This window comes from Lygodium microphyllum, chromosome 9 (genome assembly GCF_053477565.2).
Source record: "Lygodium microphyllum isolate KBCC chromosome 9, Lygodium_microphyllum_v1.1.10, whole genome shotgun sequence".
Classification (NCBI taxonomy): Eukaryota; Viridiplantae; Streptophyta; class Polypodiopsida; order Schizaeales; family Lygodiaceae; genus Lygodium; species Lygodium microphyllum.
In genome coordinates, this window is record NC_141143.1 from 94,372,782 (window position 1) to 94,388,315 (window position 15,534).

Consider the following 15,534-nt stretch of genomic DNA (forward strand, 5'->3'; position numbering starts at 1 on the left):
TTGCTTCTTACTAATCCAAGAGAAAATTCCTGAACCCAAAGAGAAACAATAACCAGAAACTGACTTCCTGGAATCAATGTCTCCTGCCCAATCTGAGTCACAGTTTCCCACAAGAGAAGTTCCGAAACTGTATGTGATACCATAGTCAAGAGTTTTCTTCAAGTATCTGAGCACCCGCATCCCAGCCTTCCAATGACTCTCATGAGGTTTATTTGAGAACCTGCTCAAAACACCAACAGCAAAACTGATATCTGGTCTGGTGTTACACAAGTAGATCAGACTGCCGACCAACCTCCTATACCTCCCAATGTCTGCTAATGCTGATGTATCCTCGACGGATAACTTTGCATTCACCTCCATAGGTGTAGCTATCTCCTTGCACTCGGTCATGCCAAATGCCTTCAAGATCTCCCATGCATACTTCTTCTGAGAGATGAAGATCTTTCCTGGCTCTTGCCAGACTTCAATCCCCAAACAATAGTGCAGCAAGCCCAAGTCTGTCATTTCAAACTCAGAACTCAAAGCCTTTCGAGTTTGGTTGATCATATCTTCATAGTCACCTGTAATAAGAAGGTCGTCCACATATAGGACAATCACTACAGACTTTTTACCATCCCTGTAAACATACAAGTTAGCATCTGAGGCACATCTTTTGAAGTTTAGGTTTAAAAAGAACCTATCTATCCGCTGGTACCATGCTCTGGGGGCTTGTTTCAGCCCATACAATGCCTTCTTCAGTTTACACACTTTGTTCTCAGAATGGGGGGCCTCAAACCCTGGTGGCTGAGCCACGTACACCTCCTCCTTGAGGTCACCATTTAAGAACGCTGACTTAACATCCATTTGGTACACTGGCCACTTCTTGTGGGCAGCCACTGCAAGCACTGTGCGAATAGTGGTCATTCTGGCAGTTGGGGCAAATGACTCTTGAAAATCAAACCCTTCAACTTGTGAAAAACCTTGGGCAACCAGTCTAGCTTTGTACTTTTCTAAGGTACCATCAGCCTTGTACTTTACCTTCCAGATCCACTTGGTGCCAATAATCTTCCGCTTTGCTGGCCGATCCACTAGCTCCCAAGTGTCATTCTTCATTATGCTGTCATACTCCGCCTGCATAGCAGCCTTCCATGATGGATCTGCAAGTGCTTCTTCTAAGTCAGTTGGCTCCTTTACTTCTCTCATAATCTCAACCATCAAGGCCATGTTGACTATGTGAGCAGAAGCCCTCCTTTGCTCCTCTATTCTCTGAGACCTCCTTGGTCCGTCTGCCTTCTCCTCAACAGATGCAGGCATAGGATTATTGTGGTCATAGAGCTGCTTCACCCAGCGCGGCAATGGCTTTTCCGGTGGGGTGATGTCAGGTTGGTGAACTTTTTCCTCATCATCTGAAGATGATGCTTCCTCCTCCTTAAGGATAGGGATAGCTCTCGGGACAGGTTCATAGTGGACTACTTCTTCGCTTGATGATAAAGTGGAAGACCTTGCCTTCTCCTCCTCCACTGTATGCGGCTCCTCCTTGAACACCACATCACGGCTCGCGATGATCTTCTTTGCCTCTTGGTCATATAACTTGTAAGCCTTCTGCTCATCACTATAACCCAAGAAGATACATTTTCTGCTTTTTGGTTGTAACTTGTTTCTCTTCTCATCTGGAACATGTGCATAACATTCACATCCAAAAATTCTGAAATGTGAAACAGATGGTTTCTTACCAGTGTAAGCCTCATGAGGTGTTTTTCCCTTGAGAGCCTTTGTGTAGCTCCGATTTAGAATGTAGACTGCAGTATTAACAGCTTCAGCCCAAAAATGGTTAGGCAATCCCTTGCCCTTTAGCATGCATCTTGCCATCTCCACAATGGTACGATTCCTGCGTTCCACAACACCATTTTGCTGAGGTGTGTGAGGCGTCGTCAATTGACGCTTGATCCCTTTGCTCTTGCAAAAGCCTTCAAACTCCTTTGAGTTGAACTCACCACCACCATCTGTTCTAAATTTCTTCACACTTTTCCCTGTTTCATTCTCAACAAGTATTAGCCATTCTTTAAACTTACCAAAAGCTTGAGCCTTATCACGAAGGAAGTACACCCACATCTTCCTACTGTAGTCGTCGACAATCAACATAAAATAAGAAGATCCCCCCAAGGCCTGTGTAGGCATCTTACCACACAAGTCAGCATGCACCAACTCTAGAGAAGCATGTGCTCTATTCTTGCTTTCTTGTGGAAATGCCTTTCTCTGTTGCTTGCCCATCATACAAGCTTCACATGGTTCCTTCAATTCAGTTATTGTAGGTAGGTGAGCAACCATACCTTGCTTTTGCATCTCCTTCAATACTGCAAATCCGATGTGTCCAAACCTTTCATGCCAAAGCTTACTTGTGCCCACTCCAGCGGTAGCTGTAAGAGCACTTAGCTCATACAGGTTGTTCCTTCTTTCTCCTTTGCCAACAATTGTGCCAGCACTATCAATAATTTCTGCACCTGTCTTCTTGAACCTCACTTCATGACCAAGATCAGTTATGGCAGCAACTGATAAGAGATTTCTCCTGATTTCGGGAACATACAACACATTTGAAAGCTTTTTGACTTCACCATTTGCAGCAACAAAAGAAATAGTACCTGTGCCCGCAGCAGGGCATTTAGCATCATTTCCAACCGTCACACTGATGGATTCTTGTAGAGGCTGCATAGAACTGTATAGACCTTTCTTGTTGGTCATGTGACGGGAGGCCCCACTATCCAACACCCAAGAGTCAGTGGTAGATTCTTCTTGCGCCGAGGAGCACACTTCCTCAATGGTCGCCATGAATAATTCCAACTCTGCTTCAGCTGTATTGGCTGTCTCTTTCCCTTTACTTTTAAGGGTACCATTCTTTTCATCTGCCTTCTTGACACGACAATCTGCAATTGCATGTCCTTTCTTCTTACAGTAGAAGCACTCTCCTTGAAACTTCTTCTTGCCGCCCTTCTTCTTTTTGTCACCATCATTTTTGGTGGAGGAAACACCTTTGCCTTTTGCATTGGCAGAGAATGCAGCATCTCCATTGTTGCTTCCTTCTCGGGCTTTCAGCCTCAACTCCTCCTCCATTAATAATGCACAAAACTCCTCAAAAGTCAAAGCTTGAGGTCTCACCTGAGTATTAAGGGCAGTTACTAGTCCATCAAACTTTTGTGGACAAATCCGAAGACACCTCCGAGCTAGCTCTTCGCTAGTCTTTTGTATCCCAGCGCCAGCCATCTGGTCGCGCAGATTCTTAATCCGAGTGATGAATGCTTCAACTGTCTCTCCTTCAGCAAACTTCTCCGCTGCTAGTTGATTCTCCAAGTTTTGAATCCTTGTTTGGTTTCGTGTTTCATACTGACTCCTTAGTACATTCCAAGCCTCTGACGCTTTGGTTGTATGCTGAATTAGAGTCAAAACACTGTCAGAACAGCTTGTAACTAAGGCACACAATGCATCTGCATTCCTTCGTTTCCAAGCTCGTAGAAGATCTGCATTCGGAGGAATCATCACACTAGGATTTGATGGGTCGGGGGTAGGCTGTGGTTCTGCATCAGTCCCCAGCACAGTCTCCAGAAGCTCATAAGAATCAAGGATAGTTGTAATTTTGAACTTCCACAAGGTGTAGTTTGTACCATCTAACTTGCCTTCGCTGAAGGTTGGTGGACGAATCCTCAGTGTTTGAATAGCCGGTACAGCAGCACCACCTCCTGCACCGCTTCCTGATGCACCAGAACTGCTTCCCGGAGTCGACATCGTTTCTCTTTGCTGTTGAAGCCTTTGCCTCTTGCACGCTCTCCGATCTCTAGAGCCCCCTGGGCTCTGATACCATGTAAAATATTACACGGCGCAGCGAACAGAATCTGAGAAAGAGATAGAGAGTACACAACAGATAAGAGGAGAATCAGTAAATTCTTTAACTTCAAACAACTGATACAAAGATGGCTCTGTCCACCCGTGCGCTTCCACTGAGTGAAGCTTAGATGGCGATCTAGACAAAAGATAGGTGAAGAGCTTAAGGCTAGCTGGAACAACAACTCTGACTGGGTGAAAGATAAGTGTAAGATGGCTGCGAAGGGGTTTAGCTTTTATAGCCCGCGAAGGTCGTTAGGTCGGCCTGCTGACCGACCTACCATATGAGCCTCCACTAGTCGGCCAGGGAATATTCCAGGGAATATTCCCTTTACCATCGGGCCGGGGGCGCTGCCCCCGGACCCCCGCCAGGGGGGCCGCTGGCCCCCCTGGGACCCCCCAGCCAGGGGCCGCTTCCGCGGCCCCCGGACCCCACAATAGGGGCCCCTTTTAACTCCCTTACCACACAACTCAATGCAATGTGCCTCGAGTTGCTACCAGCTTAACCACTCCGTCTAACCCAAAGATTAGACCCACAACAGTCACCTTTTTGCCATCCGGTCACATAGACCTCATCTGATATACAAGTCAGGACTCAACCAATGTCCGGGCTCACATTTGGCTTCTCCTCATAATGGGGGCCTTACAACTTTGAGCACCATGGATCATTGGTAGCACCTAATGAGGGTGGGGCATTGATCATATCTAACACGCACATGTAAGCACAGTTCACAGATTTGTGCCTAAAAATTTGGGGCTTTTTCCAAATTCACTTTTTAACTTTATGTACAAAACCCTAAATCCCTTTTGGGTGGTCATCCCCTTATCCCCTTTTTTATATAGCCATTCGTGGTCTAGGCCATTTTTCCCATTGTCCTCCTATCTTCCTAGCTTCCTTTCCACCACCCATTTGTTAGAAGACGGGCATAGAAACACACTGTAAGCAAGGGAGTATAAGGGTAGATGAGTGTGAATAGCCCTAGGGGCAAGGGAAACCCTAACCCTAGCTGGCAAAGGGCTATATAAACAGCCTATGGGTCACTATCATTTGTGAGAGAGTGTACCCAAGTTATACTCTAAGCAACTTAGTAAGCAAGATTTCATTCTTGTACTTTGAGCTCTCTTCTCCCTCTTGTGCACACATTCTACTGCTGCAAACTCTGATTCTCAACATGGTATCAGAGCCATCTCTGATCTCCTCAGCTTCCCTCAGCATCAGTTATCACTAAGTGTACATGAGCTATCATTTTCTTCATCCTATCCTTCTTTCCTCCATAGCTGCCTGCAACCTACCTCCATTGGAGGACTTGAGGAGGACAAAGGAGGCCATATTAGCCTGTGCTTTCTTCTGGAGATCTCTTCCCCACATCCGGGCGCAGCTCCTCGTCAGTTCTAACCCTGACATTGTCCACATGTGAGGCCAGCATTGCGAAAATCCCAGAAATGGTGCAATTTTCTGACAGTGCAGAATTCAGGCTACTGTACACGCAGTAGGCGGCGCAATCTGTGCGGCTATCTTAGGGCTCTGATAGCCCCCCAAGTGGGCTATTCTCAGCTAAAAGGGTTCCTGGAAATTCCTCTTACAGAGAGAGATCTCTGCCAAACCCTAGCTGTGGTTTTTTTGGGCAGCCATAGCCAACAAGCTCCAAGCTTGACATTTTGTCATTTTTACACTCTGAGCTTCATTAACAGTGATTCTAATCATTGAAGCAGAGACTCTGAAGCCTATTCCAGAGTCTAAAGCTCTTGGGCATGCTCAATGGACATCACCAAGCATCGGGAAGTCGACTTCCAATCGGGTTCCATTCAAGCACTTCACCAAGCTTGACAATAGTGTTTTTTTAATACTAATCATAAATCATCAGGTTAATTGCTTGTTGGGCGTCCATTAAAACCCAGTGAGTTTTTTATTCCTCTTCATATATTGTTGTAAGGTTATGTGTAAAATTAACACATAGACCATCATGCACAAGAAGTGTATTGCATACCGTGAGTGACTTTGTCTCAAGTACATTGGTCAGTGAAATCAATAGCATGAGTGTCATCGTACTCTCCTCGGAATCATCAGCAACAACAAGCATTGAGATCATAGACAAACTGTGTCCAACACAAGCTTCATCCACTAAGCCATACCACAAGGAGGAGCCTGAAGTCCAGTCTAGGTTTACTTCATTAAAACCTAAAAAGACTATTAAACCTCGGAAGAAGCTTGCACATAAGAAAGGACCACCAAAGTCATACTTTGAAATATTACACTTATATGATTTTCAGCCTTTCTCTTCATTACAACTTTGACTTCACTTTGTCTAAATTACTTCCGCATTCAGTGAAAAGTTTGTAAGGGACTAGACACTGCCCTTGTCCTAACAAGTGGTAAGACCTTTCCAATGACCACAACATATGCTGATGTCCGTCCTCAAATCCGAAAGTTTGATGGTAAGGATTTCCACCCATGGCAGGTACTTATAAAATACAAAATGATGGAGAGAGGGTATTGGCCTCTTATTCAAGGCAGTAGAGCTGTAAACTTTGCAAATATGATTGATATAGAGGATGACCAACGTGCTCAAGCAATCATAATGCTACACTTAGATGAATCCCTGATTCATCATATTGATCAACTAAACACTGCTAAAGAAAAATGGGATGAGCTTGAAAAGCTCTATGGAGCCACTGGCAAAAATACTAAAATCTTCCTTAAAATTGAATTCTTTAGCTTGGAATATCGTTCAAGAGAAGATTTGGGAAAATTCATTTCTCATATGAAGGGACTTATGGCACAGCTTGCTTCTGTACAAGCTCCAATACATGAAGAAGATGCTATTGCTATTCTCCTAAAAGCTGTAAAACAGGTGTTTCCTACTCTTGTAGCCACTCTCACCAACATTCCAGATCCTACTTTGGCAAGTACCATTCAATCCTGTTTGGATGAAGAAAAGAGGAACCACAAAGAAAGCAGCAACAGTCAGGCAACTTCAAATTCCTGTGAACAAGTATTGGTTCATACAGTTCTCACTAAATGTTCTTTCTGTAAGAAAAAAGGACATCTTGTAAACAACTGCTGGAAGAAGTATCCCGAGAAGATGAAATGTAACAAATGCAAGAAGATAGGGCATATCACTAGTAAATGCCCCAACACTCCTGAAATACCCAAAGAATTGGTGGCCAACTATGTCTCCAATTCATCTGAAGATCGACTGTTTTGACTATTTAAATCATCTACCTAAAACAACCTTGTAAGCCTGATTTATAAAGGCATCCCAAAAAGGGGGGGAATCTCTTACATGTCTTGTAATCCAATGCTACCCTGGCATTGAGGGGGGTGTTAGAAGACGGGCATAGAAACCCACTGTAAGCAAGGGAGTATTAGGGCAAATGAGTGTGAATAGCCCTAGGGGCAAGGGAAACCCTAACCCTAGCTGGCAAAGGGCTATATAAACAGCCTATGGGTCACTATCATTTGTGAGAGAGTGTACCCAAGTTGTACTCTAAGCAACTTAGTAAGCAAGATTTCATTCTTGTACTTTGAGCTCTCTTCTCCCTCTTGTGCACACATTCTACTGCTGCAAACTCTGATTCTCAACACCATCTACATTTACAATTTGCACGGGTGAGAGCCTGGATGAGAGCCTGTCGCTCTTAAAATAAATAATGGTGCGCCTTGCACTCTTTTACAAAAGTATTGACTTGTGTTTTTTCTTGTGTGTATTTCTCCTTAATTTGGGACTATTTTGCACCTATTGTGTTTTCAGATTCTCCTTTGGTGTGCCTTCATCTTCCATTTCACTTTTGCCTTAGCCTTGTCTTCTGCTTTAGATTTTCCAGATTTTCCACCTTGTTCATTTGAGGGTTAACATTACCCCCCCTCCTAGATGAGTGCCAGTCCCATGGCCCTCACCGTCGTCGGTAGTAGGCTTTGGCATGCACCGAAGATGTGGGTAGAAGGGATATCTATGGTTTGCCGTGGAGGAGCTGTGGTGGTGGTGTGAATGAAGGTTGTTGGGGGCATGTTGTTGGCTGGGGTGGTTGGTTGTAGGGTTGTTGGAGCTAGGGATAGGGCTGTTCGTTGTTGGGAATTGCACAAAGGGTTGGCACATGTGTTGGTTTGGGGGGATTCTGCACATGACGCTTCTTTGGCTTTGGTGGGTTTGCATGATGAGAAAGGACAAGAGTTCAGAGTTGAGTGGTGGTGAAGAGTTGTCGATACTTTCATTGGAGTCATTAATGCTTGCAATTGAAAACCTCTCATTTGGTCTCTCCCTAGGGGTTGGTGTTAGTCTTCTTATTGTGTGCACAAGATGTAGTTTGATTAGTTTGGGAGATATGTTAAACTCTAAGTAAGCAGAGAGTAAGGGCATGCACTTGAGGACCCAAACTGTGTATAGGTTGTGGTTTAGATATGTGAGTACCCGTGCATACTTAGATGTTACATAGTTAGAAGACTGCTGGTTTGGTTCCTCATAGCAATGTGTGGACAAAGCAAGGGTTCAATGGGGTGAAAAAATTGTCGATGTTGAGGAGAAGTACATAGGAAGGTTTGTTGAGGCATCATTTGTGATTTTGACAACACGATGTAGCATAATTAAGCTTATTGACACCTTAACTTTTGGTAGCTAGTGGCTAGTTGTGTTGTTCGAAGAGTATGATGTACTTTCCATGGTCTTTCATGCCTTGCTTACCACTATTGATTACAATGGTACTGAGATGGAGTACGAAAAAAGAATCTTGCAAATGGGTCAGGGTGATATGTCTAACTGTAGGCAACAAGCTCCCTAAGTATGACATGCCCTTGATGTGCCCTGAACAATTGTGGGGGATGTGTAAGGGGCTAGGGGGCTAGGGACGGAGCCAATTGACCGAGGTCATTGGATGTACCTAATTTGAGGACCCTTAGGTGCTGTGATGTGATTATGAGTGCTTTTTTCTTGGATTTTCTCTTCTTTTCTTTTCTTAAAATAAAATAAAATGAATACAACCAATGCAATACATTGAGGCGATCAGCTTTTCATTTGGACTGAGAAATGTCGAGATCCAAAGGCTTTGGAAAATGGATATTACAAGGATTATGGTATTACTAGTCGTGCTGCAGAGGAATAGTCATTGAGATGGAGAGATACACTTGAGATTTTGCAAACCTCTTTGTAACATGTGAGACATTGGTACAATTGAGGTGGCAAGTGTAGTGAGCCAGATGTAGAGTTTGGCCAAGAAAGAGAGAGTAGCCAATGACTATGCTTTGGGCCATGTTTAAATGTAATGTGTGCTATATTTGCAGGGGTGATTTTCTCTTCCAGCAACAGGGTTTTCACCATGGCTCTTTGTTCTTGGTATTTTTGTTGCTTTTTCTGTAATGGATCTTTGTGGGGTTGGTGGTCTTGTGGTGACTTGGACATTGAACACTTTTGTACAAAGACCTGTGTCGTTCTGCATCCACTTGACAACTCGTGAGAGTATATGCAAGTCATATGCTTCAATCATAATGAAAAAGTACAATGCAAAAAGACATCACTTATCTAAATCCTATGGTGTTGACTCTGATGCATATCACAGGCGCTTGATTATCTTTTTTGTTAAAGATGTGAAATATATTAGAAGTAGGTAAGGAAAGTTTGTACAGTTGGGAAATCTGCCCCTTTTAACCATCTAAAGACAAAAAGTCATGGCCAGATAGCACTTGGTAAGCATCTTATACAAAATAGGGACTATTCTATTTGTATGAGGCGGGGTGAGTTCGGGTGACCATACGATTGGGCATTGCTAGTGGTGAGCTCTTATTAAACAAGGTAGGGGAGACATTGGCTAGGACCCAAATGGTGTAGTCCCTGGCCACTGCTGTATCAAGAATGATCTGGAACAGTTTTGCAATTTCATTCTTGATTTTTGCTTCTTTTTCCTCTTTCGAGCATCCGGTGCTCGAGCGTTTAGGAAAGGTCTGCACGTTAGTGTTTGCTACCCTCCGGGCATTCCTTTGAACCTTTCTCTTCTTGGCTCGGGGAGCGTTCGTCTTGCATCCTGGGTGGTGCTGCTTTGGGCCTCGTCTCAACAAGTATCTCTCAGGGTGGGTACGTAGCGTTCCGGTGGTGGAGCTTGCGCCCTGTGCTCCCTTCTGCGGAGGAGAGCTTCCTTGCAGGCCATTGACATGGGGTGCTTCATGACTGGTGACTGTTGAGGAACCAGCAAAATGTGAACCAAGGGTTAGACCCTGAGAGGCAGGACAGAGCTATTCGCATGAGAGATTACACAGCGAGTTAACATGCGCTTATGATAAGGAGGGGTGAGGTGAGGCATGCAGTATTTGCTGTAGAGGGACAACCCCGGTGATGATACTCGTCCAACCTCAAGTGTGGGACGAATTCTAGCCAGTCGCATATCTTCGCTCATGCCAATTTGTGCGGACTACCCGTGATGGAATGGAGCAAGGCTCGGCCCCAAAAGAATAGACTGAAAAAGGGGAAGCTTGTAGAAGGGGATAACGCCCTGTTTGCACCCTTAGAGGCATTGGCTAGGGCTTCCAATGGTGGCAATGAGGGCTGCATGCCCTCAACCTTAACAACTTCTAGACACGTGGTGAGAGGAGGACATGAGGAGCTTAGCCTGTCAAACCCAAAATTTTCTTCCTGCTCTTGACTATCATTACTTGTGTGTATTGGTATTATTTATACACACTCATAAAAATCATTGTTTATTTATGTACAATTTTTGAATCCATGGCTCTTCGTGAAGATAAAAACCAGTTGTAGAACTTAGGATTGTACTGGAGTGTGACACATGCATCCAATACTCATGGCGGTCTACTCAATATCAACAAATATTTCGCAACATCGAGTAGCATGGTACCTTGTCTGAGTCTACTCGCAACATGTAGCTCCTCCTTAGTGAGAATCTTATCAACCAGAGAGTTCTCTTAGCTTGTTCCATGTAAGTCCATACCTCGAAGGGCAGTTAGTACTCAAAAGGAAGTTGGTGCCACATAGGTTGGGTCTCTTTGAGACTGCCATTTGGCCAATCGCTCCTCTGAGACTGTCATAATCTGGGCTCCAAGTTTGGCCATAGTAGCATGGTTTTCAAATCAACATTTTTCAAATTGACTTGGACCCTTTGATTGTCGCTTTAGTTGCTCTATCTCTAGGAGAGTTGGTTTGCAAAGCGGTTCGTTGAATGTCACAGTTAGGCGTAGTTTATCGGCCTCCTCGTCAAAGACAATTTGCATACGTTCATGTAGAAGCTTGTCATAGTGGTCGTTAAGATATTCTTGCTCTTCCTAGGATAGAGGATATGACAAGTATTCCTCAAGCTACTCCTTAGGGAATGTGCCCATGTCTGCAAGGACCTAGACACATGCAAATAATTTGAGTTTAGTATCCAACTCAGTTAAGTATTCTGTGACACTTCCATGTTCAATGAGGGCTTGCTCGGTTGCTATCTCATGCAAGGTTCTGGGAGTTTCCCTAGGCTTTAGCATAGCTGGGGCTCAAGCCTAGATGAGCAAGATTGATCAACACTAGGATTGCTTATGTCCTCTGGGTTTTCATGTTTCTCCTGAGGCTTTGCTGCTATTGTGTCATGGTTATCCTAGGATGTGACTGGTATACTTTTGTCAACCTATTGTGACAGTGTTGTATCCACTCTTGATTGGTCAATGCAAGTTATGTTGTTGTCAGTGGATTGAGTGTTGCAAGCAACCGTTGATGGTAATGGTTGCTTTGACTTATTAGAACACACGGATGTGTCTGAGGTTTCACCATTGTTAGGAGAGTTATTCCTTAGCTCTTCGACTCTCTTGGTCTCAATCTTCTTGGCATCTACAATCACTTGTAACTACCGTTGTTTTCGTTGTTTTCTCCTCTTTTTCTTGGGCAATTGAGGTGTATCCTTTAAAGATTTTGGACCCTGAACTAAGTCAGCTATTGATGTGCTTGGTTGGGTCTCTTCCTCTAATGTGTCCTCATGGGACATAGCTGCACCCTGCTGAACAGCCTCTCTAGGTTGTGAGGGTACAACTGCCTCTCTTTTTGGAGAGTCTAGCTCTTCAGTCCGTTTAGCTCCTCATCTGATTGCATTGGCAGTTGCTCCTAGTCGGGGCTTTTGCTATAGGCTGTTTCCCTTATCCATTGTTGGAACATGCCTCCATTGCTTCTTATTAGTGCTTGCAAGTGTTGTGTTTAGAGCTGTTTTCCTCTTGCTTAAGAGGTTTGGGTGACTCTAGTGTAGCACCAAGAGACAGTTTAGGGTTCTTAGCATGTAGGCTTGGACAGAACCAACTGTAGAAGTTAGGGTTGTATTGATGGTGGGAAGCATAGAGATCTAGGATTGCAAGGTCTTGAGTGAGGTAGAAGACATATGCGCTAACATTAAGAACCATGCTCCCTACTCCTAGCCTGCTAGCCACGGGTAGATCTTCTTCTAGAAGCAATTTATCGTACAAGGGATGTTTTTGGACAGTGGCAAAAAGCTGGACCTCATGGACCACTGCCAACACTCGTAATGAGGTTGGGGCAATGTATGTGGGATCATGTACTAATGTCCAAAGGGTTTTCCTTTGCTCAACGAGTGTCATTAATCAGTGGCCAATTTTGGTTGCCAAACTTTGATTGGAGTACCATTTCTGCACAAAGTTACCTTGTCCTTTCCCTTTTCGCTTAATTGCTTCGAGGTTTTCCTTGTTTGTCTAGAGCAAGGGTATCAAGTGCAATTCTCTAGCTGTGGCCTCTGGGATGTCCTTTATGACTTCCTCAACAATAGCTTCATAGCGGGAGCAAACATGTTGTTGCTCATCCCAAATCAGGGGTTCGACTATGAGCTTCGTGTGCTCTAATGTTGGCCTTCCCATGTCCACATGGACATATGCACATGTGATGGTTGTCAGCTTGTGATCAAGCTTCATTAGGCACTTCATCTCTGGTTCATTGGTCAGATGCGCCATCTCCTTGGCCAAATCTTCGAGATTTTTCTCCTCAAGCCTAGGCTTTAGGTGCTTTGGTAGTGCTAGAGGTGTCAAGGATGTTGGTTGCGACACCTCTTCCACATGTGAATTGCTAAGGACACGTTCCACAAGGGGCATCGTCACGGTCGAAGGTTGTGACTACTGTGATTCCTGATTGGAAGTAGTAGTGGCTAGTTCAGTGGACTGGATACTATTGGTAGATCGCAGTGTCAGGTCCTCAGGAAGATCGGAAGTGGTTGTGTCTTTTGTTGCCCTTTGAGCATTCACTTGTGCAGATCGAGCCTTAGTTGATCTAGTCACAATAGATTGCACATGCATATCCTCGGGCTGAGAGCTACAGGTTCTGTCATGTCCCACCTCTTAGAGATTTGGAAGCTCAGATGAAGATAGAGATTGGGATTGAGCAGCTACACTTGATGATTGCTGTTGTGCTTCCTGCGCGCCTGTTTAGGGAAAGAGGGTATAAGAGATTTGAGACTCCTAGGTGGACTTGGCATTGGCTGGAAGTTTTGCTCGTGGGGCTATTAGATGATTCTGCCATTTGCTTTGTTGAGCAATTAGCCTTATCATGGGCAACATTGTACCTGTGGTGCTCATCATCCTCTTGGGAAGTCAATGGCTTCTTGGGCACTAGTGATCTTTGTGCACACTCGACAATTACATATGATATCTGCTTGTTAAGCATGCTAGGCTGAGGATCTACCTCTCGAATAGTCCCGTTTGGTTTCTTGATTTCAATCGTGAGGGGCTCAGTCACTCCAATGTTGTTGAATCGAGACTTGGTTTTTCTTTCAAATTTCCTCCTACGTTTTTTCCTTTTGATACAGTCTATAGTTCAGCTGACAGAGGTGGTTTAGAAGGGGGTTTTAGCACCCAAATCCATCGGTTACCTATGTAATATCCTTGAGCATGTAGCAATGCTTTGGATATCCATTGCGCCATTGTGCTGGCTCTCCATCTATTCCTTTGTCTATAAGGTTTGGGCTTCTTTTGTGGACTTCTATGATATTTGTAAGTCTAAAGCCTATCCCTGGGGCATTGTCTCCTAACCTTCTTGTTTCAAGCAAGGCCTTGCTCACTGGTTCTCTTTGTTCAACATGCGCTTGTATCAACTCTTAAGGCCATATTGACTATGTGAGCAGAAGCCCTCCTTTGCTCCTCTATTCTCTAAGACCTCCTTGGTCCATCTGCCTTCTCCTCAACAGATGCATGCATAGGATTATTGTAGTCATAGAGCTGCTTCACCCAACGCGGCAATGGCTTTTCCAGTGGGGTGATGTCAGGTTGGTGAACTTTTTCCTCATCATTTGAAGATGATGCTTCCTCCTCCTTAAGGATAGGGACAGCTCTCAGGATAGGTTTATAGTGGACTACTTCTTCGCTTGATGATAAAGTGGAAGAACTTGCCTTCTCCTCCTCCATTGTATGCGGCTCTTCCTTGAACACCACATCACGGCTCGCGATAATCTTCTTTGCCTCTTGGTCACATAATTTGTAAGCCTTCTGCTCATCACTATAACCCAAGAAGATACATTTTCTGCTTTTTGGTTTTAACTTGTTTCTTTTCTCATCTGGAATATGTACATAACATTCACATCCAAAAATTCTGAAATGTGAGACAGATGGTTTCTTACTAGTGTAAGCCTCATGAGGTGTTTTTTCCTTGAGAGCCTTTGTGTAGCTCCGATTTAGAATGTAGACTGCAGTATTAACAACTTCAGCCCAAAAATGGTTAAGCAATCCCTTGCCCTTTAGCACGCATCTTGCCATCTCCACAATGGTGCGATTCCTGTGTTCCACAATACCGTTCTGCTGAGGTGGTGAAGCGTCGTCAATTGACGCTTGATCCCTTTGCTCTTGCAAAAGTCTTCAAATTCCTGAGTTGAACTCACCACCACCATTTGTTCTAAATTTCTTCACACTTTTCCTTGTTTCATTCTCAACAAGTTTTAGCCATTCTTTAAACTTACCAAAAGCTTGAGCCTTATCATGAAGGAAGTACACCCACATCTTCCTACTGTAGTTGTTGGCAATCAACATAAAATAATAAGATCCCCCCAAGGCCTGTGTAGGCATCTTATTGCACAAGTCAGCATGCACCAACTCTAGAGGAGCCTGTGCTCTATTTTTGCTTTCCTGTGGAAATGCCTTTCTTTATTACTTGCTCATCATACAAGCTTCACATGGTTCCTTCAATTCAGTCATTGTAGGTAGGTGAGCAACCATACCTTGCTTTTGCATCTCCTTCAACACTGCAAATCTGATGTGTCCAAACCTTTCATGCCAAAGCTTACTTGTGCCCACTCCAGCGGTGGCTGTAAGAGCACTTAGCTCATACACGTTGTTCTTTCTTCTCCTTTGCCAACAATTTTGCCAGCATTGTCAAGAATTTTTGCACATGTCTTCTTGAACCTCACTTCATGACCAAGATCAGTTATGGCAGCAACTGATAATAGATTTCTCCTAATTTCAGGAACATACAATACATCTGAAAGCTTTTTGACTTCACCATTTACAGCAACAAAAGAAATAGTACCTGTGCCCGCACCAAGGCATTTTGCATCATTTCCAACCGTCATAGTGATGGATTCTTGTAGAGGCTGCATAGAACTATATAGACCTTTCTTGTTGGTCGTGTGACGGGAGGCCCCACTATCCAACACCCATGAGTTAGTGGTAGATTCTTCTTGCATCGAGGAGCACACTTCCTCAATGGTCGCCATGAATAACTCCAACTT